The 25,557-nt window shown below is 42.1% G+C and overlaps 1 pseudogene; it reads right to left on the bottom strand.

Moving 5' to 3' along the window:
* Positions 1 to 5,609: 5,609 nt before the first annotated feature.
* Positions 5,610 to 24,518, bottom strand: LOC127655581 (ras-interacting protein 1-like; annotated as a pseudogene).
* Between the last annotated feature and the right edge of the window lie 1,039 nt (positions 24,519 to 25,557).

Genomic DNA, 25,557 nt, shown 5'->3' with positions numbered 1-25,557 from the left:
GAAACAGAGAATAAGTGCTCCATTGTCTGCTTTGTCAGCCCTCCTTCCCCCTCGGCCTCCGAAAAATTATGTTGTCCTAATTACAGAGGAACTTCAACAGGTGCGGGGAACTGCACCTGGATGTGTGTGTGTGTGTGTGTGTGTGTGTGTGTGTGTGTGTGTGTGTGTGTGTGTGTGTGTGCGTGTGCAATACAAGCACATATTTCAGGACAAGGCAGACAGTGACACAGAACAAGGATGGGGAGATTGACTGTTCTTCTCACAGACACATCACACTGGCACCACTGACCCATAGCTGTATGACCACTTGCCTGAAAAACATATTTACTACTTTAACCCAAATAATAATCAGCAATTATTCCGTGATGAATGGAAGAGCAGTTCAAAATAGCCCCTGGACAGTCTCGCTCATAAACCACACAGATTCGCACATCATAAGTCGTATAGTAACTTAATTGATAAAGTTCAACCACATGGGAAGCTGTATAGCGACTCATTCAAATCTGTCACTGTCTTGATGATGACATGGCACTGATGGTGGGGTTTTACAGGAATATTCCGGTGTCAACAAAAGTCAAGTTAAAGCATTTGAAGCATAATGAAAATTAACAAAAAATTATTTTGACTTTTCCCTGCATTTCATAAAAAATAAATAAAAAAAGAGTCTGGGTTACAGTGAGGCACTTACACTGGAAGTGAATGGGGCCGATCTGTATACATTAAAATACTCTCGGTTTCAGAAGTATAGACCCAAGGAGAAAACAATGAGTGTTAAATAAGACTTTAGTATGATAAAATGGCTTCATAACGTTTTATGTGTAAATTTATATCTAATTTTACATCTTCCTTGCCATGATGATTTAACACTGTAAACCCTGTAATCCCACAGAAATTATTTAAAGGTGCACTCAGTAATTTGTCTGTGTCATCTTGGACTTACACTGACACCTAGAGGATTGGATGCAGCATAATTTAAAATCTATCGTTTTCAGTTTCCGATGCCATTGTAGAAATGCAGTATTCCAGTCAGCCATGATTACTTTAATCAATGAGTGAAAGTGTCAAATAACAGTACTTTTACTGAGATTAAGTGAGTAGATTTTGGCAGCTCATGTGATACTAACATGGCAGGCCCCATGCGTGGACCCTCTCCAATGAGGAATAAAACAGCTTTTATAGATTACTGATATGCCTGGAGTCTTCCTTTTAATGTGAGTGGCCATGATTTCCTACATATATTGCAAAATTACAATTCATGTCTATAGGCATTAAAAATGTTTAATGAGGAAAAGATTTCGGAGCGCACTTTTTTAGCAAATTTACGGCTCAAATAATACAAGAGTTTTAACAGAAGAACTGATGTAAGTGCTTTTATAAAAAAAACTATACACCAAAAACTGGCCCCATTGACTTCCATTGTAAGGGACTCACTATAACCTTGATATATATATATATATATATATATATATATATATATATATATATATACATATATACATTCACACACACACTCACCTAAAGGATTATTAGGAACACCTGTTCAATTTCTCATTAATGCAATTATCTAATCAACAATCACATGGCAGTTGCTTCAATGCATTTAGGGGTGTGGTCCTGGTCAAGACAAACTCCTGAACTCCAAACTGAATGTCAGAATGGGAAAGAAAGGTGATTTAAGCAATTTTGAGTGTGGCATGGTTGTTGGTGCCAGGCGGGCCAGTCTGAGTATTTCACAATCTGCTCAGTTACTGGGATTTTCACGCACAACCATTTCTAGGGTTTACAAAGAATGGTGTGAAAAGGGAAAAACATCCAGTATCGCGGCAGTCCTGTGGGCTGAAAATGCCTTGTTGATGCTAGAGGTCAGAGGAGAATGGGCCGACTGATTCAAGCTGATAGAAGAGCAACTTTGCCTGAAATAACCACTCGTTACAACCAATGTATGCAGCAAAGCATTTGTGAAGCCACAACATGCACAACCTTGAGGCGGATGGGCTACAACAGCAGAAGACCCCACCGGGTACCACTCATCTCCACTACAAATAGGAAAAAGAGGCTACAATTTGCAAGAGCTCACCAAAATTGGACAGTTGAAGACTGGAAAATGTTGCCTGGTCTGATGAGTCTCGATTTCTGTTGAGACATTCAGATGGTAGAGTCAGAATTTGGCGTAAACAGAATGAGAACATGGATCCATCATGCCTTGTTACCACTGTGCAGGCTGGTGGTGGTGGTGTAATGGTGTGGGGGATGTTTTCTTGGCACACTTTAGGCCCTTTAGTGCCAATTGGGCATCGTTTAAATGCCACGGCCTACCTGAGCATTGTTTCTGACCATGTCCATCCCTTTATGGCCACCATGTACCCATCCTCTGATGGCTACTTCCAGCAGGATAATGCACCATGTCACAAAGCTCGAATCATTTCAAATTGGTTTCTTGAACATGACAATGAGTTCACTGTACTAAAATGGCCCCCACAGTCACCAGATCTCAACCCAATAGAGCATCTTTGGGATGTGGTGGAACAGGAGCTTCGTGCCCTGGATGTGCATCCCACAAATCTCCATCAACTGCAAGATGCTATCCTATCAATATGGGCCAACATTTCTAAAGAATGCTTTCAGCACCTTGTTGACTCAATGCCACATAGAATTAAGGCAGTTCTGAAGGTGAAAGGGGTCAAACACAGTATTAGTATGGTGTTCCTAATAATCCTTTAGGTGAGTGTATGTATATATATATATATATATATATATATATATATATATATATATATATATATATATATATATAAAAGTAGGGACGGATCTTAATTTAGATTTGTTGTAATCAACATTATGACACAAATGCTGTCGATTGAGTTTAACTTGCTTTAAACCCAGTATATTCCTTTAAGAAAAATGAAGACCGGTGCCGCTGACTCTGGGTAAATGTGACGTAAACGGCTCTCACGGGATCACATTCTTACCGTAAAAAAATGCAATAAAGCAGCAACTGACCGGAAGGAACAGAGATCTGGCTCGTTGTCAAGACACAACGCGGAAAGGAAAACACAGTCTTATTATAAGTATGTAATAAAGACGATATGACGTCCGTAGAAGTCTTGGGAAAGTTTGTCTAATCCTCAAAAACAAGTAAAGCTAAACATTTGTGGCAAGGATGAACCTGCCGCCACTTCCATGCAGCGCATCATTCAGGTCAAGACGTCACACTGTTAGTGACTAGGCTGTTTTATCAGAAATGAGAAACACAACAAACAGTAGTAGGCGGAGAACCATTCTCTCTCCGTCACAACATTAGCTTATGAAGAGCTCTGGCTGTTGTACTGTATAACAGCTGGATCGATCTAGAATAAGCCACTCCCCAAACATTTACCCTGGTGAACATACTGTAGCTTCCATCAAAATAACATTATTTATGGTTACAACAATAAAACCGTGAAAAATTGTTTTAGTAAACTGTCATCAAATTAACAAAATGACAGGCATGAATGCCATATGAATTCATAGCGATTTTACAATAGTAGGCTACCAATAACTTTGGGATTTTGTTTGGTTACCACGGCAAGTTTTGTAACGTGCAAATATTTCGTATTTTATCCTAGTTTACATATTTATCACTTTTTAAAATAATTTTTAAAAACATTCAAGATAATGACTGTTATAAGATTATTTTAATAATAAAGGTATTAATTACTCTTGTAATGTACTGTGCGTGTAAATTAGGCAAAGCAATTGATCAGTGGTGTTTCTCAATAACTGTTCATTGCGATCATGCCACCCAGCGTTGATTAATAGAACAGCACGTGGGCACCACTTTTCCAACATTCTGCCTGTTTTTGCTTAAAGTAATATTTGCCATTAGTGATGCACTGGCGGCCAAAAGTTTGAAATAACAGATTTTGCTCTTATGGAAAGAGTAATTTTATTCACCAAAGTGGCATTCAACTGATCACAATGTATAATCAAAACATTAATAACATGAAAAATTACTATTACAATTTGAAAACAATGTTCAGAACCTCTTAAACTACTTCAAAGTGTTCATCAAAAAATCCTCCACATGCTGCAATAACAGCTTTGCAGATCCTTGGCATTCTAGCTGTCAGTTTGTCCAGATACTCAGGTGACATTTCACCCCACTCTTCTTGTAGCACTTGCCAAAGATGTCGTCTTGTTGGGCACTTCTCACACACCTTACAGTCTAGCTGATCCCACAAAAGCTCAATGGGGTTAAGATCCATAACACTCTTTTCCAATTATCTGTTGTCCAATGTCTGTGTTTATTTGTCCACTTTAACATTTTCTTTTTGTTTTTCTGTTTCAAAAGTGTATTTTTCTTTGCAATTCATCCCATAAGACCTGCAGCCCCAAGTCTTCTCTTTACTGTTGTACATGAAACTGGTGTTGAGCGGGTAGAATTCAGTGAAGCTGTCAGCTGTCAAACTAGAGACTCTGATGTACCTCTTGTTAGTTGTACATCTGGCCTTCCACATCTCTTTCTGTCCTTGATAGAGACAGTTGTCCGTTGTCTTTGAAGACTCTAGTTTACACCTTTGTATAAAATCTTCAGTTTTATGGCAATTTCTAGAGTTTCTATAGAAAGCTGTTTCTTTTTGCCATTTCGGACCTAAAATTGACCTTAAGACATGCCAGTCTATTGCATACTGTGGCAACTCAAAAACAAACACAAAGACAATGTCAAGCTTCGTTTAACGTACCAAATAGCTTTCAACTGTTTGATATAATGAAAAGTGATTTTCTAGTACCAAATTAGCAATTTAGCATGATTACTCAAGGATAAGGTGTTGTAGTGATGACAGCTGGAAATGGGATCTGTCTAGATTTGATCAAAAATAACTTTTCAAATAGTGATGGTGCTGTTTTTTACATCAGTAATGTCCTGACTGTACTTTGTGATCAGTTGAATGCCACTTTGGTGAATTAAAGTACCAATTTCCTTCAGAAACCGCAACATCTGTACATTATTCCAAACATTTGGCCGCCAGTGTATATGTGTATGTGTAAAGGTGTTATCATTGAAACTGATTTACCTGATCATATAATTGAAATTGTTAGTTTAAATTATATATGGAAGAGTTTAGATAATATATCAAAGTCTACTGTAAAAGCACATTAGAAGACAATGTTGAAAATAATTGGTTGGCATTCATTTCAACCAGGCAATGAAGTTCCTATAACATCAAGTTTTCTTCCATTCATCTTATTATTATAATATCGCTATAACCTATGTTATTTGTGAGAATATTAATCTGAGGGCCCCAAAAGTCACGTCCCCATCTTTCTCTTACTTTTCTAACAGATATTAAAGAAAACTGAAAGGCAATGAATTATACAGATTCATAATTAAAACAATTTATAACATGATTATGTATTGAAATTTACAGAATCTACAGTACCTCTAAAAACAAGCCGCTTAAATATAATTTGACTCTTGATGGATGTACGGTTACATCATCTTCAACAGCGAAGAATTTAGGTGTTCTATTTGATACCAATCTGTCCTTTGAAAATCAAATTACCAATGTTTGTAGAACAGCGTTCTAACACCTAAGAAATATTGTTAAATTAAGACACATGCTCTCTGTTGCTGATGCCGAAAAACTAATTTATACGTTCATGACCTCAAGACTAGATTATTGTAATGCATTACTGGGAGGATGTCCAGCAAGATCAATAAATAAACTTCAATTGGTTCAAAATGCAGCAGCCAGAGTGCTGACGAGAACCAAGAAATATGATCATATTAGACCCATTTTATCCTAGTTACATTGGCTACCTGTTAAATTCCGTATTCGTTTTAAAATTCTGTTAACTACGTACAAAGCTTTGAATGATGTAGCCCCGATTTGAGATGCAGACACACTCAATCAGTTTAAATCTTGACTAAAGACTCATCTATTTAACCAGGCATACACCGAATTTATCCTTCAACCCACAATTAGGCTGCTTTAGTCTAGTCTGCCGGAACCAGAAACATTGATCATGATCTATAACTCTCAATAAATTGAATGGCTAATATTATTCTATTTGTATCCCTGTCACAACCTTGGGACTCCTATCCTGAGGTCACCAGAACCGGCTGGATCCAGCTCCATTTCTGCTTCGTGTTGGACTCCAGTCCGTGTCTCTGAGTGATGACGACTAATAGCAGCCGGTGCAGCCAAACACCACTTCAGTCTATTAAGATGGACTTCAGAGGATGAACTGATGCCAGATCCAACCATAACACATGGGAAACTTCATATTCCATTGCCCAAACCTTGGATTTAAGATAGACCTCACCGAAATTACTGGCCGATTGAACTGCGATGCACCTTACTGAACTTGTGGTTGTATGAATTACTTTTATGCTCCCTTTATAAATGCTGTAAAAGTATTGTTCATAGTTAGTTCATGTTAAATAATGGAACATTATTGTAAAGTATTACAGAGAATGTACATTTTTGGGTGAACTATTCCTTTAAGCCTGCAAAGTAGTTAGTGTAATCTCAAACTCTCACCTGAATGAGGCAAGTCTAAGGTACGCACAGGAAGTTGACAGTAACTGATAGCTTCGTAAGAAACTCGGAAGCAATATCTCCAAGGCCTGCTCCTTGTAGCCAGTCTAGGACCAGGTCCAGATTAGTTTGGATTTGAACCGCACAAGACCAAGAGAACAGACTATCTGGATGAGAAGGAACAAATGAATCATTTCCAATTTCAAACTCCCATTCTTTCCAGCATGTCCTGCTTGAGTCAGAATGGTTAAATGCTGTCATCACTGTTCCAAACCATGCACAAACGCAAGTGTTTATTAAAGACTGTATATTGTCACCTCTCTCCAAAAGTGTGTTAAGAAGAGATGTGTTTGTGAAAAAGAAGAGGTAGCCAAACGTCTGGGAGGTTAGAGGTGGAGAGAGACAAGCCTCCAGGGAAAGCTGCAGAGAGCACCGATATATTTCCACCAGTCCAGCAACAGTGGGAGGTAAAGAGGAGACGACCTCTTCCTTGTCTCCCTCACCGCCGCTACCTGCTCTGTCTTTAGTGCCTGCTTTTCTTTCTTCTTCGCTGGAAAATGGATTCATGTCTAACAATGCAGGGAGCAGGGAGTATAATGTCTGGAAGAGCGAGAGAGGAAGAGAGAAACATGAATAGAATGATTAATAAATGCATCAATACATGTTTTGCAGGAACCAAAACATGAGGTGTTATGTACTAATTATGCATTTAATATAAGCAATACTAATGCTTATCCTCTCACCTTGGTAAGATGGTATACACACTGCTGAAAGGTGTCATCCAGCTGTGCCAGCGCCTCATGTGTCCATGGTGTCCATGTCAGCTGACAGAACAGGGTCACCCGGAGCGACAGGTGGACTCTGTTTGACCAAACTTACTATTTATAAAACAAAATCCAGTTGAAAAGAACATAGGCCATGCAATGTGACTTAATACCAATTTTTAACACTTATAGGTTTCATTCGCCCAAAAATTTAAAGTCTGTACTCATTTACTTTCATTTTATCCCTATCCCAAAATCAAAGAGATACAGCATAAACCAAACATAAAGTGACAAGTAAATTCTGCCATAAATATTGTGACTATGTACATTCCGTGACCAAGAACAGCTCGTATTTGAGGTGCATCACTCATATGGCAGTTTGTATAACATATTCTTATTGTAATTCAATTTTAAAGGTTCAGACCTTTTTCGCAGCACATAATATTGAAGGAATGCTTGCTTAGACTGGCAGGTTGACCAAAAAGGACAAGATGGCATTCTAAAAGATGAGAGGAATCGGATTTAGGTGAGCAAAAGATATAACCCTTCTAAAAGAGTTATGGCATGTTTTTAAAGATTATAAATGTTTATTTTGAGAAAACACGCCATAATTGCTGATCTCTCTCTCACCTTCAAACTCCCATTCTTTTCCAGTGGCATTGGACATCCAGAACATGAGGCTGAAGGTCAGTGTCACGAAATGCAGACAATGAAGGCAGACGAAGGTTGAGGATCCAAATACAGCTTTCTTTATTATTAACAAAACACAAAGGAAAACCCTCAGTGGGGAAATAAACATGAATAGAGAACTCGGGCAGGGAACACAGACCAGGCTAACTACACTCACAAACATTCAACGACAGACAAGGACTGAACCAAAAACCAGGATATAAATACAAAAACATGGGACAAAGGGGCCAATGAACAAACAGAACACAAACTAGATGACAAGGTAATTAACAGAAACCAAAAGGCAAATTAACAAGGGCAGGTGAAAACAATGAACAGTGAACACGAGGGAAAACAAGACTGTGGAGCTACAAAAGGGACAAAAGTGAAAACTATGGAATAACAAAGGGACAAAAAATGGAAAACAAAGGGGCAACGGTAAAACAAGACAAGGTCATACATAACATAGCCCCCCTCTAAGGATCAGATCCCAGACGATCCTAAAAGAAAAAACACCAAAAACAAAAAGGAACCCACAGAAAACAAAATGATGGCACCGGGGGCACAGAGGGCAGGCAGGAAGTCCAAGGGGGCACAGAGGGGAAGGACAGGTTCAGGTGGTCTGGGAGCTGGCCACCGGGCAAGGATAGGTTCAGGAGGCCTGGGAGCTGGCCACAGGGCAAGGATAGATTCAGGAGGCCTGGGAGCTGGCCACAGGGCAAGGATAGATTCAGGAGGCCTGGGAGCTGGCCACCGGGCAAGGATGGGTTCAGGAGGTCTGAGAGCTGGCCACAGGGCAAGGATGGGTTCGGGGGACCGGGGAGGAGGCCACTGGACAGGAACAGGGTCAGGGGGCCTGGGAAGAGGCCACAGGACAGGGGCCGGGTCAGGAGGCCGGGGAGGAGGCCCTAGAGGCGGTGACCTGGAAGGCTCGGGAGGCAGAGCCGTAGGAGGCTCGGGACGCTCTGAGGGCGGAGCCATAGGAGGCTCTGGAGGCGGAGCCGTAGGAGACTCAGGAGGCGGAGCCGTAGGAGGCTCGGGAGGCTCTGAGGGCAGAGCCGTAGGAGGCTCCGGAGGCAGAGCTGTAGGAGGCTCAGCTGAGGGAGGCTCTGAAGGCGGAGCCGTAGGAGGCTCAGCTGAGGGAGGTTCTGAAGGCGGAGCTGAGGGAGGCTCTGGAGGCTCCGAGGCCTCAGGGGGCGGAGCCGTAGGAGGCTCCGGAGTCTCTGGGAGAGGAGCCGTAGGAGGCTCAAGAGGAGGAGCCCTAGAAAGCTCTGGAGTCTCTGGGAGCAGAGCCGTAGGAGGCCCGGGAGGTGGAGCCGTAGGAGGCTCTGGAGGGGGAGCCGCAGGAGGCTCGGGGAGAAAGGCCGTGGAAGACTCGAGAGGTTCTGAAGGCGGAGCTGAGGGAGGCTCTGGAGGCTCAGAGGCCTCAGGGGGCGGAGCCGTGGGAGGCTCAGGGGGCTCTGGAGGCGGAGCCGTAGGAGGCTCGGGAGTCTCTGGGAGAGGAGCCGTAGGAGGCTCAAGAGGCGGAGCCCTAGAAAGCTCTGGAGTCTCTGGGAGCAGAGCCGTAGGAGGCCCGGGAGGTGGAGCCGTAGGAGGCTCTGGAGGGGGAGCCGCAGGAGGCTCGGGGAGAAAGGCCGTGGAAGACTTGAGAGGCTCTGGAGGCGGAGCCCTGGAAGGCTCGAGAGGCTTGAGAGGCGGAGCCCTGGAAGGCTCGAGAGGCTTGAGAGGCGGAGCCCTGGTAGGCTCGAGAGAGCTTGAGAGGTGGAGCCCTGGAAGGCTCGAGAGGCGGAGCTCTGGAAAGCTCAGGGGGTACTGGATCTTGGACGGTCATGGCCACTGGCACTGGCTCAGGGACGGTCGAGGCTACAGGCGCTGGCTCAGGGACGGTCGAGGCTACAGGCGCTGGCTCAGGGACGGTTGAGGCTACAGGCGCTGGCTCAGGGACGGTCGAGGCTACAGGCGCTGGCTCAGGGACGGTCGAGGCTACAGGCGCTGGCTCAGGGACGGTCGAGGCTACTGGCGCTGGCTCAGGGACGGTCGAGGCTACTGGCGCTGGCTCAGGGACGGTCGAGGCTACTGGCGCTGGCTCAGGGACGGTCGAGGCTACTGGCGCTGGCTCAGGGACGGTCGAGGCTACTGGCGCTGGCTCAGGGACGGTCGAGGCTACTGGCGCTGGCTCAGGGACGGTCGAGGCTACTGGCGCTGGCTCACTGACTTCTGAGGCGACAGGTACTGGCTGGGTGACCGTAGCTGACGAGGGCTCTGGCTCGCAGACCGGGGCAGGCGAGGGCTCTGGCTCGCTGACCGGGGCTGACGAGGGCTCTGGCTCGCAGACCGGGGCTGACGAGGGCTCTGGCTCGCAGACCGGGGCTGACGAGGGCTCTGGCTCGCAGACCGGGGCTGACGAGGGCTCTGGCTCGCAGACCGGGGCAGACGAGGGCTCTGGCTCGCTGGCCGTGGAAGGTGTGGGCTCTGGCTTGCTGGCCGTGGAAGGTGTGGGCTCTGGCCCGCTGACCGTAGCTGATGAGGGCTCTGGCTCGCAGACCGTTGCAGGCGTGGGCTCTGGCTCGCTGGCCGTGGAAGGTGTGGAGTAGCGAGCAGAAGCTTCTGCCCTCCTCCTCCTCCTTCGGGCTGACGAGGTTGAGCGCGCTGGTGCAGGAGCAGAGGAAGCTGGGCACACCGGCTCTGGAGCGGACCAAGCTGGCGACGCTGGTTCGTGGATTAAGACAGGCGTGGAGGTTGGCTTGCTGGCAGGTGGGGCAGGCGCGAAAGGACGAGCCATGGACGACTGGAGGGTCACCACTGCGGGAGGAGAGGCAGGGTCCTCCTCAACAATGCCCACAGTGAGTGATGAGCCGCAGACCAGCAAAGTCTCCTCCACGAATTCCAGGAGAGTCCAGCCGCGCGTCGCCGGTGGCAACCGCTCCTTAAGCGAACTGTTCAGATTGCCCCTGAAGAAAGCCACCAGGGAGGAGTCTGGGAAGTCCTCGAGGAAGTCGCGGATGTGGTCCTCCACAGGACGGTCCTCTTGTTTCAGGCAGAGGAGTCTGAAGTTCGCCTGTAGTACCACTGGATCCATATGTGGTCTGTCGTTCTATCACGAAATGCAGACAATGAAGGCAGACGAAGGTTGAGGATCCAAATGCAGCTTTCTTTATTATTAACAAAACACAAAGGAAAACCCTCAGTGGGGAAATAAACATGAATAGAGAACTCGGGCAGGGAACACATTCAACGACAGACAAGGCCTGAACCAAAAACCAGGATATAAATACAAAAACATGGGACAAAGGGGCCAATGAACAAACAGAACACAAACTAGATGACAAGGTAATTAACAGAAACCAAAAGGCAAATTAACAAGGGCAGGTGAAAACAATGAACAGTGAACACGAGGGAAAACAAGACTGTGGAGCTACAAAAGGGACAAAAGTGAAAACTATGGAATAACAAAGGGACAAAAAATGGAAAACAAAGGGGCAACGGTAAAACAAGACAAGGTCATACATAACAGTCAGAGGAGAGCTTTTACATGCTTGGTGGAGGAAGTTCATCCTCCGCCTCTGCTGAAATGAACACACATAAAAAAACACGATTAAAACCTCAGCATGGAGCACCAAAGCAGCACATACATACCTATATACACAAGTATTTATATGTGATAAAATATTCAGCTATGTTTACATGATTGATTTCAAACTATAATTTTAAAATATTTATATTATTTAATTATATACATATATACTCACCGACCACTTTATTAGGTTCATCTGTACACCTACTTATTCATGAGATTATCTAATCAGCCAATCATGTGGCAGCAGTGCAATGCATAAAATCATACAGATATGGGTCAGGATTTCAGTTAATGTTCACAGTCTCTAGAATTTACTCAGAATGTTGCCAAAAACAAAAAACATCCAGTGAGTGGCAGTTCTGAGGATGGAAATGCCTTGTTGATGAGAGAGTTCAACAGAGAATGGGCACACTGGTTCGAAATGACAAAGTAAAAGTCTAAGATGCGGGTTGGTGCTGTTTTGGCGGCACGAGGGGGACCTACACAATATTCGTTTTTAATGTTTTGCCTGATTGGTGTGTATATATACTGTATATATACTGTTTATACAGTATTTACTGTATATTTTGATAAGTATATTTAATAAGCAGTATAAATTCTATACAAGCATGTATGGAAATTTTACTTCAACAGAATGGCATAATACTAGCTCAATGCTAGGTAAGAGGTGTTTTGTGTTTACAGCCCATAACTGTCACTGAGCAACAATGTTTAAACAGTGTATACAGATGAGGAATAGCATAGAGAGGTAGTACAGGTTCTTACTTTTGTGTTAAATTTTTGTCACCAAACTCTTTAATTCTGTCCTGAGAAATGAATTATGGAAAGAGAGAGAGAGAGAGAGAGAGAGAGAGAGTGAACTGGAAAGACAGAGAAAGAGAGAGAGATTAAAGTAGACTCGGATGAATGCTTGGGCGGGTGTGTTTGGCTGATGTGTCCGGACAATGACAGCACATTTTCCAAACGGGTGGAAATGACATCAGTCAACCTCTGTTTACAAACTACGGCGAAATTCCAGTGAAAGCCCATCTGTGTCTGCAGCTGTGGCTCCTCAACCACAGATTTACAGAGACAGTACATCTTAAGGCACTCTCGGACTAACCCAATGGCCAATGCACAAACACTCTCTGCAGAAAAACTTTATTACATTAAGTGTTTGTTGGATTTAACCAGTTTTATCTATGCCATAGTTAACATAACAAACCACATGAGCAAAATTGGGTAGAAAAAGTGTGAAGAACAGTAATGGCTTATGCTCAATATCGCTTTTGCACTCCAATGGCTGTCACTGTACTGTTACATAACAGACCAGCCCTGTTTGTGGAGTTACTCATTAGGATATTGTGATGTTTTCTGTCACCTAGATATTTGGATACTCACCCAAACAATACCTTTGATCTGATTGGCTGCCTTTAATAGCAGTTGTGGTGTTAATGCAGGATCCAGATGTTTTGAAGCATAGTCAATCACGAGTGACAGAAGATAGGCAGGTGCTAATGCTCCACCCCTTTATCTGGGATAGAGTTCTTTGAGATAATTTCCTGAAATAATTAGTTGGAAGGACTTAGTATCTGATTGGTATAAATAAACATTATAAAGCCATAGCAAACACTGAAGAAAGTTCACCTGCAAATTATAATTCTCTTCTCATTTACTTACTCTCATGCCTCCTCAAACTCGTTTGACTTTCTTTCTTTGACAGAACACAAACAAAGATAGTTTCAAGTATGTATTAGTTGTTTTAGTCCATACAATGCAAGTAAATGGGGTCCAATACTTTCAGCTTTCAGCAATTGTGCCAGATGTCAAGGTTTTGAGTGAATAAGGACTTCAATTTTGGTCTTTTTCTCACCCAATGCATGGACTAAACCACTCAAGTTGAGTAAGGATTACTTTTATGCTGCCTTTTATGTCCTTTTTGGAGCTTGAAAGTTTTGGACACCACTGACTTGCATTGTATGGACAAAAACACATCATACATCCTTCAAAATTTCTTAATTTGTGTTCAGCAGAAGAAAAAATGTCATACGAGTTTGAGACGCCATGAGCATAAATGATAAGAAAATTATAATTTTGGGGTGAGCTAACCCTTTATGAAATTCTTTCATCAATTACTCACCCTTATGATGTTCCACACTAAGAAACATTCTTCTGTGTAACACAAAAGGAGATGTTTAGGAGAATGTTGGCTTCAGCCGTCATTTACTTTAATTTTATGGAAAAAAGCTGCAAATAAAAGTAATGTAACAGAAGCAAACATTCTGCCTTACATTTCCTTTTTCGTTCTGTGAAAGAATGAAAACCATATGGGTTTGGAACAACATAAGTGTGAGTAAATGATGACAGAATTTAGACTCATTTTTATTTTGGTGAACTATCCCTTTAAACTGCTGCAGTATTTACTGATGAATATTTTTCACCAAAATAACATTTCATTCCAGCACTCACAAAGCGTGTGCTGCATGCTGGCCATATTATAAACATTTAGGCAGAAATCTTGCCATCTGTGGTTAAACTTTAATTGCACTCTGATTTTTAAGTTGATGTAGCTAGTATGTACTAGTATTTGTTTATGATAGATAGTCTCAAGGGGTATTTGATTGTATCTGTGTTTACCTGCAGCAGGGCTTCTGCATGTTTGGCCTGGAATCTCAGTAGCGACTCTGTGGACCCAGATACTGCCTGAGCATTTCCTGTCTATCAGTCATGCTGCTAGGGCTGTAGGAAGTTGACATGCCACTTTGCCATGGTGGCGATAATGCCAGGGGTGGGGCAGGGGTAACACGGGGGTCACGATAAAGGAAAAGGAAATGACTGCAGCAAGTCTCCAGGCTTTAGAGCTGCTTCTCTGTACAGTGGAGTTCCATTAAGAGTGACAGGTCCTCCTCTGAATGGACGAGCCATGGCTGGGGGAAAATAGGAACCAGAAGAATAATGGTAATAATCAGATGTCCTCAAGGTTAGTTCACGGGTCACCCAAAAAGCACATTTCATTGCAAAAATGAAATGATACTAGAGGCACCATTTGTGGTTCCTCAGACTGACACACAGGAGGAACCCTTTGTAGAGCCTCAAGGCACCGTTTTAAAAATGGCAGTTCTCTGAGAAAACAGCCAATGAGTTTGAGCCTGACTTTATGATGTGTGATCACGAGATGCACAAGAATCATTGAGGTTTAATGTTATCAACATAGATGCCATATTGGATTTCAGCACCGTTTATGAGCATTATCAATGATTTGATTTTACTTTAGAGTGAAAAACGACTTAAATTTCGGTCCATTAATCACACTTTTTTTTTTTTTTAAGCTTTAAATTGATTCTCTATGTATTGCAATTCTATTTAATTCAGCCAACAGGATATTCATTAAAGGCATCATGTCATGATGAAACAAATATTCCTTGATTTTTTTAGATATAAAAGGTCATTCTACTATACAAACTCAAAACTTAATTCCCAATGCAATAAAAGCATTTATTGAAATAAAACTGCAAAAACACCTCGTTCTCTACTTCCGCGACCTCACTACGTCAGTCGGGGGCCCATAAATTCATGACCGCCTCTACAGCGAAAAACATCAATGCCTACTTGACATCATCGCACCCTTGGCCTCATCCACTGTGAGAGAGCAGGACAAACAGGCTTTGTGTGGCCTAATTATTCCTGAATGCCAAAGGGGATCCATCTGGACTATTTTGAATAATTTTTGTATATAAACCAGCACTAGACAGACGTCTTTGACCATTGTAATGTATCTCGTGCTGCCTTTAAAAGACAAGTGTCAAGTTACAACTGCCTTGAAACGGAGACCATGTTCCATTCAGCTTCATCTTGTTGTTTTGAGCACAAATGTGTCCTGGACCAGTTCTCACAGTTAGACCAAAACCAAGCATTTCAGACAGAGGGCCAGAGACAGTGCGGAAAATTATCATATATTACTAATTTATGAAAAAAAACTTTAACAACATTATCAGTGGACCTCAGGGAAGATGATCAAATTATTTAAAAAAAAGTGTATGTTATTGCACTTTTGAATTATTTCCTTTTGTGTTCTGTAGAAGAAAGTAAGTCATGGTTGATACATGGTTGGAACAACATGAGCTGTGACTAAATAATTTTTCATTTTACGGTGAATGTGACGAGGTGGAGGGCGTGGCTGGGCCTTAACGATGGATGGCCGGCCACGCCCTCCTCCTCATCACAGAGAACTATTCCTTTAAGAGTCTATAATATCTGTTATGCTATACTGTCTACTTCTTAACTCTAAATCAGAACAAACTATCACAATTATCTGAAGTCCTTGGTGCTCTTGAACTGCTGTGATAACACAAATCAGCACTTTGCTCTGGTATTGCAGTTGTTTTGGTAACACTTCACAATAAGGTACCATTTGTTAACATTAGTTAATGCATTAGGAATCATGAACTATAAAAATTAACAATACTTTTACAGTTTTTATTAATCTTGGTTCATTTTAATTTCAACATATACAAATACATTTTTTAAAATCAAAAGTTAATGCACTATGAATTAACATGATCTAACAATTAACAATTGTATTTTTATGAACTAACATTAGCAAAGATTAATAAATGCTGAAAAAAATATATTGATCATTGTCAGTTCATGATTCCTAGTGTTTTAACTAATGTTAAAGAATGTAACTGTTGTTTTAAATGTTTCTTTTGTGGTCTATGTGTCAGACTACCTTGACCGCGGGTTTACTCAGGGAGAGCTGTGTCTCTCCTGATCAGGACGTGTCGAACAAGCAGGCCTCTTCCCCTTCTTCTCTCTCTCCCCCTGCCCATCTCACGCTCACGGAATGTTGGCTGTTGGATGTGTGACCCGCCATTATGTACAACACAAAGTCCTGCACAAAAAATAGCAAAAGCAACAGAAAGAGACAGAGGTTTATGGAGAATGAATGAGAAAGAGAATGAGAATGGGAAAAAGAGAGAGAGTGGAAAAAGCTGTTATCATCTTTATTGTGGTCTTTATTATAATCTGTGCAATCTCCTATCTTAAGTTGTACAAAAATACACCGCCGATAAGGAATGAAGAGTGTTACAGTTTTCAACAATGCACACTTGTGTGAGGTCATTGTGCAAAGAAGATGTAGACACAGCATGTTTGTATTGGTATTGTCCGGCCCGCGTGGGCATAGAGAGCTTCTGTATGGCTGTTTTGTGTTGTGCGTTCAATGGCCATTCCACTCAAAAGTATGAAAGCGCTGATGGTATGTTGTGATTAAAGGAATACAGGTATGATGTCGTGTGATGGCTGTAAGATAAGTGAGATGATGCATGTCTGGCCTTGCTCTGGTCATAGCCCTGCAGTAACAGGAAGTAAGGGCGATCGGTGGGCTGAAGGATCAGACTCTACAACATCACTTCCAAGTCACAGGTGTCTCTCTCTTCCTCTGCTGCCTTAGTTCTACCTCAGCTCCGCCTCTTGACCCAGTGACCTTGAGAACCAGGGAAAGGTCAAACAGAAAATGGATATTTCACTCAACTGTGTGGCTTGTTAAGATTGCATGCATTTATTGTAGCACAAACATGGTATCAAATTGACTTCTTATGTTTTTTATTGATATAGGGGTGACCAGGGCTAGTTGTCTCACAGGGAAGTTGTCACAAGGTCTTTTAATATACATAAGTTATGGAGTCAAAAATCCAATCACACTAATCTCTGTTTCCTCTAGCAGTAGTTTGAATGCTGGTTTCAAACAAGCAGTTAAAACTGTCTAAAATTAGAATGATATTTGTGAATTCTATCGTCCAACATAAAATTCTAATATCTTATTTTTGGTACACAAGTAAACTAAAAACAAGGAACACTAAAATACACACTAGTGTACATTCAGGCAAGCATCAATATTATTATCAAGGTACAATTTAACCGAAGTTTTCAAAGTTGTCACATGTAAAATATATTTCTATTTCTAAGTTATAATAGTAAATAATAATAATAAATTTTTATATTTATTAAATTACAATATTTGTTGGCCAAAACAATATTTTTTGATACATTTCTGCTGCTTCATGAAAGGTTTTTTTTTCATAGTTCTTTTATTATTTAAAAATTGTGCAGAAAACTTATAATAGGCTGTTAAATGACAGATTAAATTATGACAACTTAGCCCATATAGTGAAACGTGTTGTCACAAATGGTCAATGTTTTCAGTTAACTATTTATTTTTTCTGGGGCAATAATAGGGGAAAAGTTCAATAGAATCTGCATAAACTACCTTAAGAAATATTCACTTGAGATTTAAGTGTGACACCTAGCCCCGGTCTCCTGTATGACTTTTAATGATCAATTCCGTTTTACACTATTGGGGGTGTAAAGCATAGCAAAGGCTTGCTAGAGTCTGTCTGTTTCAATATTGTACCTCTCCTGGTTCAGTTGCTATCATGCTCACTATGTTCTTCCTATCCTGTCCATTTTTGGGGAATTGCCAGTACGCTGAGGGTCATTAGGAGCATTGTTGCCTTGCCGATGCCTTAGTCTCAGGTCCATATCACTGATGCTCCTCCTAAATTCAGTGTTCCTCCCGCGATGACATCATTCTTCCACCACCCCTTGAGGCCATGCGGCTCCGCCTCCAATGCACTCGTGTTACCATAATAGTAAGTGTTTTCCCACAAAATAATTGTTACTTTGGCTAATGCACTTGCAATAATATCACATGATAAAGCAGAAGTGTGTAATTGTATCTATGTTAAAATAAGCAGAGACAATTAAGCCATCTTTAGGTTGATTTCCCTGAAAAGTGCGTACAATGTGGCTTTGTGGTTGTAGCAAAGGTACGTATTCGGATCAAAGGAAGAAGCAGGAGCCGGTTTTCACAGTCCACGTGAGTCAGAGATTTATTAACTAAATAAAAGAAAATCGCTTTCCAGAGCATGGGCTGTGCGCTCGAAGAGCTCCAGTATAACCTCCAGGTCATCCTTTGCCAGTGTCACATGAGGGTTCGCTGCTGGCAGGTTCGCGGTGTGTGCCCCACTCCCCCGGGGTACCAAGCTCTGCTTCGGCCATTGGACACCTGAGGAAATAATCAAGGGAAAACCAATCATAAAATGAAACTAACAGGAACCAAGCAAGACAGAGTATATATGACATATATGACAGAGACCCCCCCCCCCTCCCCCCCTTTAAGGAGCAGATTCCAGATGCTCCACAAAAGAAAAGAAAAAAGCAAATTGTCCATGGAGTGTCGGGGAAAACAGGTGTTTCAGGAGAGCACAAGGGGCAAACAGGCAGTTCAAGGGGGCACAAGGGGCAAGGGGAGCAGAGAAAAAAGGCAAGATCAGGGAGGCTTGAGACCAAAGCAGAGCTGGAGGGTTGGAGAGCCAGGGTGATGCTGCAGGCTCGGAAGACCAAGCTGGAACCTGAGGTTCAGAGGGCTGAGGTGGAGCTGGGTGCTCGGAAGACAGAGCAGATTGAGACGGTGAGAGTGAGGACCAAGGAGACCAGAGCAGAGCAGGCAGGTGGCTAGGAGACCAAGGAGACCAGAGCAGATCAGGCGGGTAGCCAGGAGACCAGAGCAGATCAGATGGGCGGCCAGGAGACCAGAGCAGATCAGACGGGCGGCAAGGAGACCAGAGCAGATCAGGCGGATGGCCAGGAGACCAAGGGGACCAGAGCAGATCAGGCAGATGGCCAGGAGACCAAGGGGACCAGAGCAGATCAGGCAGATGGCCAGGAGACCAAGGGGATCAGAGCAGATCAGGCAGACGGCCAGGAGACCAAGGGGACTAGAACATGTCAGGCGGAGGGCCAGGAGACTAAGGGGAGCACCTCAAGTTGGGGACTGGGTCAGGAGGAATGGGAGGTGGGCGCATGGCCAAGACAGGGTCAGTAGGCCTGGGAGGTGGCAGTAGGACAGGGTCAGGCGGCCTGGGAAGTGCTGAAGGGCTGAGGCAGGGTCAGGAGGCCTAGAAGGTGGCCGTAAGTTCGAGGCCGGGTCAGGAGGCCAGGGAGGCAGCCACAGGGCCAAGATAGGGTCAGGAGGCACTAGTAAGGCAGAAGGAGTCGTCTCTGGGGAGGTGGGCGGAGCCACTGATGGAATAGACTCTGGGGGAGCAGGTGGAGCCATGGGAGGAACTGTTTCTGGGGTAACAGGCAGAGCTGAGGGAGGAACTGTCTCTGGGGTAGCGGGTGGAGCCGAGGGAGGAACTGTCTCTGGGGTAGCGGGCGGAGCCGAGGGAGGAACTGTCTCTGGGGTAGCGGGCGGAGCCGAGGGAGGAACTGTCTCTGGGGTAGCGGGCGGAGCCGAGGGAGGAACTGTCTCTGGGGTAGTAGGCAGAGCTGCGGGAGGAACAGTCTCTGGGGGAGCGGGAGGAACAGTCTCTGGGGATGGAGCCGTGGAAAGCAGAGCAGTGGAAGCCTCTGGGGTTGGAGCTGTGGAAGGCACTGGAGGCGGAGCCGTGGAAGACTCTTGAGGGTGGAGCCGTGGAAGACTCTGGGGTGGAGCCGTGGAAGCTGGAGCTGTGGAAGGCTCGTTGGCCGTGGCAGGTGTGGCCGTTGGCTCTTTATGAGGTTTCTCTGAAGCGAACATCTCTAAAATACTTCACATATTCTTCCCACGTGTAGTCACCGGTCTCCGGTAATTCCTTCCACTCATGAGCAAGGAGGCCAGTCTGGTACAAGGACTTCAAGTGGGCATCAGCAAATCCTGTGCATCTGGCAATGGTGCTGAACAGACGAGAGTATTCTCTAACAGGGAGGTTCACTCGGCTCAACCTGATGAAGATCGCTGCTAGATCCATTTCGATGGTCAGTCTTTCTGTGACGAGGCAGGCGAGGAATAAGGATCAGCTTTATTAACATAAAAATAAACAATCTAACTCAGAATATTAAGAAAACCAAAACACAGGGAACCAAGCACAGAGCATTAAAGTAAACATGCAAAGACTGACAAAGAAAACTGGGAAAACCAGGGCTTAAACACACAGGGGCAAACAAGGGAACGAGGGACACCTGAGGAAATAATCAAGGGAAAACCAATCATAAAATGAAACTACAAAAGGACTACAAAACAAACAGGAACTAAGCAAGAATTTCAACATAAAAGTCAAGACAGAGACAGGGAATATATGACAATATTGTGCATTAAAGAACTCACAATTGGGGGTTCATCAGTAATGGAGAAATGCACAAGCAAAAAGGTTAAATGGCTCTGTTTAGCATATAAGCTGGTTTCTCTGCAGTGCACTGTGAGAGTATTTCTCTGAAACCCACCTCCACCCCAGCTTCACTTGTCTAGATCTGCTACATTGGGATTGGTGTAATGTCAATTTGTCCAGCAACATTTAATACATGCTCGATGAAGCATGTCTTGCATTATGTCTAATTGTACAACATGATAACACTGTATGTATGTTTATTTTATGTTTATTGTCTCTTTACTTGTTCAGCAGCAGCAGCAGCAGCATTGGCAGATCTAGTCCACTGAGACCAATTTCCTATCAATCTGTCATAGCCACATTAACATGCTAAATCTTTCTTAGAGTTGTCATGACTGAACTATCTTTTTGACCGACCACTAACAGAAGGGAGGAGTGTTCGGGAATCCAGTTTGAAAGCAATCATTATTTTTGCAATTACATTTGGTGATGTTGGTGTCTCAGAAATTTCAAACTTCAGCTTTAACCAAATGTTACAACTACCAGCTTCAGCCATAAAAGCATTGGTGCCAGGTGTTTTGGAAGACTTACAGTTCAATATAAAAATATTCTACAAGATGTTCTAACCTTGATAACTCTCACCATCCCTTTCTCTCTGTATCTCCTTCTCTTTCTCCTCCCTCTCATATTCATCAAGGTGCTGGATCTCGAACCGTCTTTCAAAGCCATCCTTTATCCACTATCACATATCCACTAGCTGTAAGGGGCATTTCCAGGATGCAACACTCCTTCGGCACTCCATTTCCCATTTAATAGCTCCATCTGGCTGATGAATGGGCTTTCCAATGACATCACATAACAGGAAGTCCACAGGGAATATTTCTGGAGAGCTGACCAGGTGAACAGGACGTTGGGAGATTCAGAAGGGATTGATACAATGAATAAGTTAAAGTCTGATTTCCTACTTCTAATCTGTAATGTCTCTACTCAAAATGCACTACTTAAACATTAGTCAATGTAGCTTTTCCAAGTTTTGAGTGCGGTTTTTAAAGTTAGAAGGCACAGCTAGTTAAGTACAAATATGGGATCAGGATTGGGTGAATTCAACATCTGGATTGAAATAGTTTATATATATATATATATATATATATATATATATATATATATATATATACACACACATTTATACATTTGTTAAATAAAAACTCTTGTCATTAATTAGGTAAATCCAAACCTGTATGCTGCTATTGTTTTCCAATAGCAATAAAAGGAGAATTTCAGAAAAATCTCCACAATTTTCAACTCTCTCTTTTTTAACACAGATAGTTTGATTGAACACAGCTAACAAGCTCTAAAAATGAACTGGTATAAACAAACTGGCATCATATAAGTAGTCCATACGATTAATACACTATATTTCTTTTAAGTGTTCTAAAGCCATGTGATTGCTTTGTAAGAGAAAAAAACTATATTTAGTCATCATTTGCAGAAAATCTCCATCCCGCATATTCGAAACAGTGCATCACATTTGGTTACTACACATGTAATGTATTGGTTTCAATTACAATTTTTTAATCTGAAAATAATCATGACTGAGGTTTCAGCACTTCTGTCAGGGGGAATATTATGGAGGATTATCAGTGAATAACAACTTAAAGTTTACTCTTTTCTTCATACGAAGTCAGCATATGACCTCAGAAGACTTGGTTTGTAGCACAAAAAGTCATATAGACTACTTTAATGGCCTTTATGATAATAATGGGTTTTTTTTGTCCTTTTGGAGCTTGATAGATGTGGTAACTATGAATTGTTGTTGGATAGAAAAGAGCGGAGTAAACATTCTTCAAAATCTCTCCTTTTGTGTTCCATTAAAAAAAATAACAACAGCATACTGGTTTCAAATTAATGAAGGTGAGTATATAATGACAAAATATGCATCATGTTATGTAATATGTGCATTTTCACAAATTTACATATTCATTATCATTTTAAAAAACTAACCAAACTATTTCTACTACAGGGAAATCAATACCTGTGTCTTCACACTCATTCTCTCTCTCTCTTTCAGTGTAGCGGGTGATGACCTGCTGAATGAGCTGCGAGCAGTAGTGAATGTTTGCCAGCAAGCTGTGATAGTTAACCCCACTGGACAGGGTGTCTCCATAATTAGCCCAGGGGCATTAGAAGATGCGGGAGGCAAGTAGTGATGTGATGAGTGGGCGGCAGAATGTGCCCATATTTCCCTCTCACGTTCTCCAATGGCCCGGTCTCGGTCGCTTTTGGAACGGCCTCTGCTTGGCACGAGACTGCTGATTGGCTGGGAGAGGGCGGAGGAAGGCTGAAGAAGGGGATGGAGAGGGTGGGTCTAGAGATGTGGTGGAATGAGAGAGAGAGGAAGAAGCGATAGATGATGGGACCTCATGCAGGGAGGCAGCATCTGAACTAGTTGTGAACCTAATAAAAATAAGAAACAGGAAGGAGATGATTTACAAATCACATATCAATCGAATAATCTTAAAGCCGATTCACACTGCCCCAACAAAGTAAAAAAAAAAACTCTAACAAACACAAACATTCTAAAGTTGACTGTTGGATTTAGAATTGTGTTATTATTTTGTTAACAGAGTGGACACACTGAGTAGTGTGAATTTGCCTTTAAAGGGATAGTCCACACAAAAATGGAAATTCTGTCATAATTTACTCACCTTCATGTTGTTCCAAACCTGTTTGATTTTTTTCCCCTCTTCTATAGAACACAACAAGAGGTTCTAGGCAGATTGTTAGTCTCAGTCACCATTCACTTTCATTTAATCTTTTTTCTATAAAATGAAAGTGAATTATTAAATTATCGTCTGATTGTGCTTATTTGATCTAACCATGGTTATTTGAGAAAACTGCAATTATTGTGCATTTTAAATTACAATCACATTTTATTGTTCAAATAAAGAAATGAATTGCACATCTGAGCATCATATTCAACTGAACTCCAACCGTCTCACTGAGCAGCTCCTGAAGAGCGTGTGAAGATTAACCACTTCTGAACACTTCGGACATAAAGTGCTGTGATAATATACTAACAATAAAATATAATATCTATTCAGTTTAGCTGGGTTCCAAAAACAACAGTGTAAATGCAAAATGGACCAAGACTAACGAGACAGATATTTTAACTATTTTGATATTTAAAATAATATTTGTAATGTCATTCATAAGTTTTTAAAGCCTCAAAGGAAATCATGTAAAAGTTAAATATGAATAAATTACAATTTGTATGACAATTAATCATCATAATCTTAAAAGCCCTTAAACAGACAAATAATCTTCAAAATCATGAGAGTCCTAAAACAGACAGTTAATCGTCATAATCACAATTATTTGTTTGACAATTAATGATCAGCCAAAGTTCATAATCATGACAGCCCTAATTATATGGGTTTGGAGGATGAATAAATTACAGAATTTTCATTTTTGGGTGATCTATCACTTTAAGAGCTGTATAAGCCTTTGTAGCTCAATGTGACAGAAGGACAGAAGTCCAGCATAATAGTGTTTTACTGCTTGAATTATGAATTAGTTGGCAAAATCTGTCATATTAATAATATGCATGCAAATCTTTCCATACTTGGATCAGTTACAGTGGTGAGCATAAGTCACTTACTTATGCAATCAAAACTGTCAGTGCAGTGAGGCCTATAGAGACAAGGAGAGTATTTAACAAAGCAACGGAAAGTTCAGATGACTGACTTGACTGAGGCTGCACTGGGCCAGCGGGCTCCCAGCTTGGCAAAATGTTTCCGTGGAGAATTTATCCACAAGCCAAATGGAGCTTCCTAAATCAGGGAATACCAGACTCTTCCATCTGATTGAGAGAAAAAGACAGGTGCGAGTGTGGAGAATGGAAAAATAAAATGACAAAAATCAACTGACAAAGAAAGACATTTAGAAGATCAGGGAGGAAATGTCCTAGGGAAACAGATGGCAAAATATATAGCGAAACACCAGGAGAACATTGACATAAGGTAAGAAGATTAGACGTCTTGCTAGACTTTTGAAGTTTTCTGGGTTTGTGTCACTGAGGTTTTATCCTCTACAAAATCAGATTTCAGCAGTAGAATGAATGGCACTTTATGACATCAGTAGATGAATGGGAGGAAAAGCAAATATCCCGTTGAATAATCAGGACATGCAATGTCATACATTCTTCATTCTCTACATCTAAATGTCTGTGAGTAACAGAGTATTAACGGAGCTAGTGGGAAATGCCACAGAGTTGACAGGGCAGGCGGTGAATAGTTATGGCTCTGAGAAAAAGATTTATTTCACATTCATGTCTACATCTCTAATGAAAAGCAGAGGTTTGGCACTGTCGCTCCTGAGCTAAGCAAACTTGTGGATGTCAAGTAAGAGTCAAGTGGCTTCGCCAAGAGGCCGTGACGAGGATATCAACCAACATGAAACTATCACCGCTGAAGTTCAGCCAAGTAGCCAAACCACATTCTGTGAATATCATCTTTTTTTGTACTTTGCTTAAAATGTTGAACATTGGTCATATGTAATAACATACAGTTTTTGTCCTCCACCCTGACTGTGGGCTTCACCTCCATGTATCCTCACAGACAGATGGGGAAAACCCCTGGACAGACCCCCTAAGGATCATTTGCCATCAGTCATTCCTCAAAAGTGAAGAAGTTCACTCAACTGTGGATTATACACCATCTATTATGTAGACTCTTTGACCATAATTGATTTCATCAAATTCTAGAAAGTAAATGGTGTATGCAGAACAACCAAGAAACAAAATTTACAACTTTTGGTTGGGAAAAGGTTTGAAGTAAATGCTGACTACAGCTTAAGAAATCCAAATCATTCATTTTGCTTGGTAAAATGGCTTTTCTCGC

The sequence above is a fragment of the Xyrauchen texanus genome, chromosome 15 (assembly GCF_025860055.1).
Source record: "Xyrauchen texanus isolate HMW12.3.18 chromosome 15, RBS_HiC_50CHRs, whole genome shotgun sequence".
Taxonomy (NCBI): Eukaryota; Metazoa; Chordata; class Actinopteri; order Cypriniformes; family Catostomidae; genus Xyrauchen; species Xyrauchen texanus.
The sequence above is the reverse complement of the archived record's forward strand: the minus strand, read 5'-3'. Positions and strand labels throughout refer to the sequence as shown.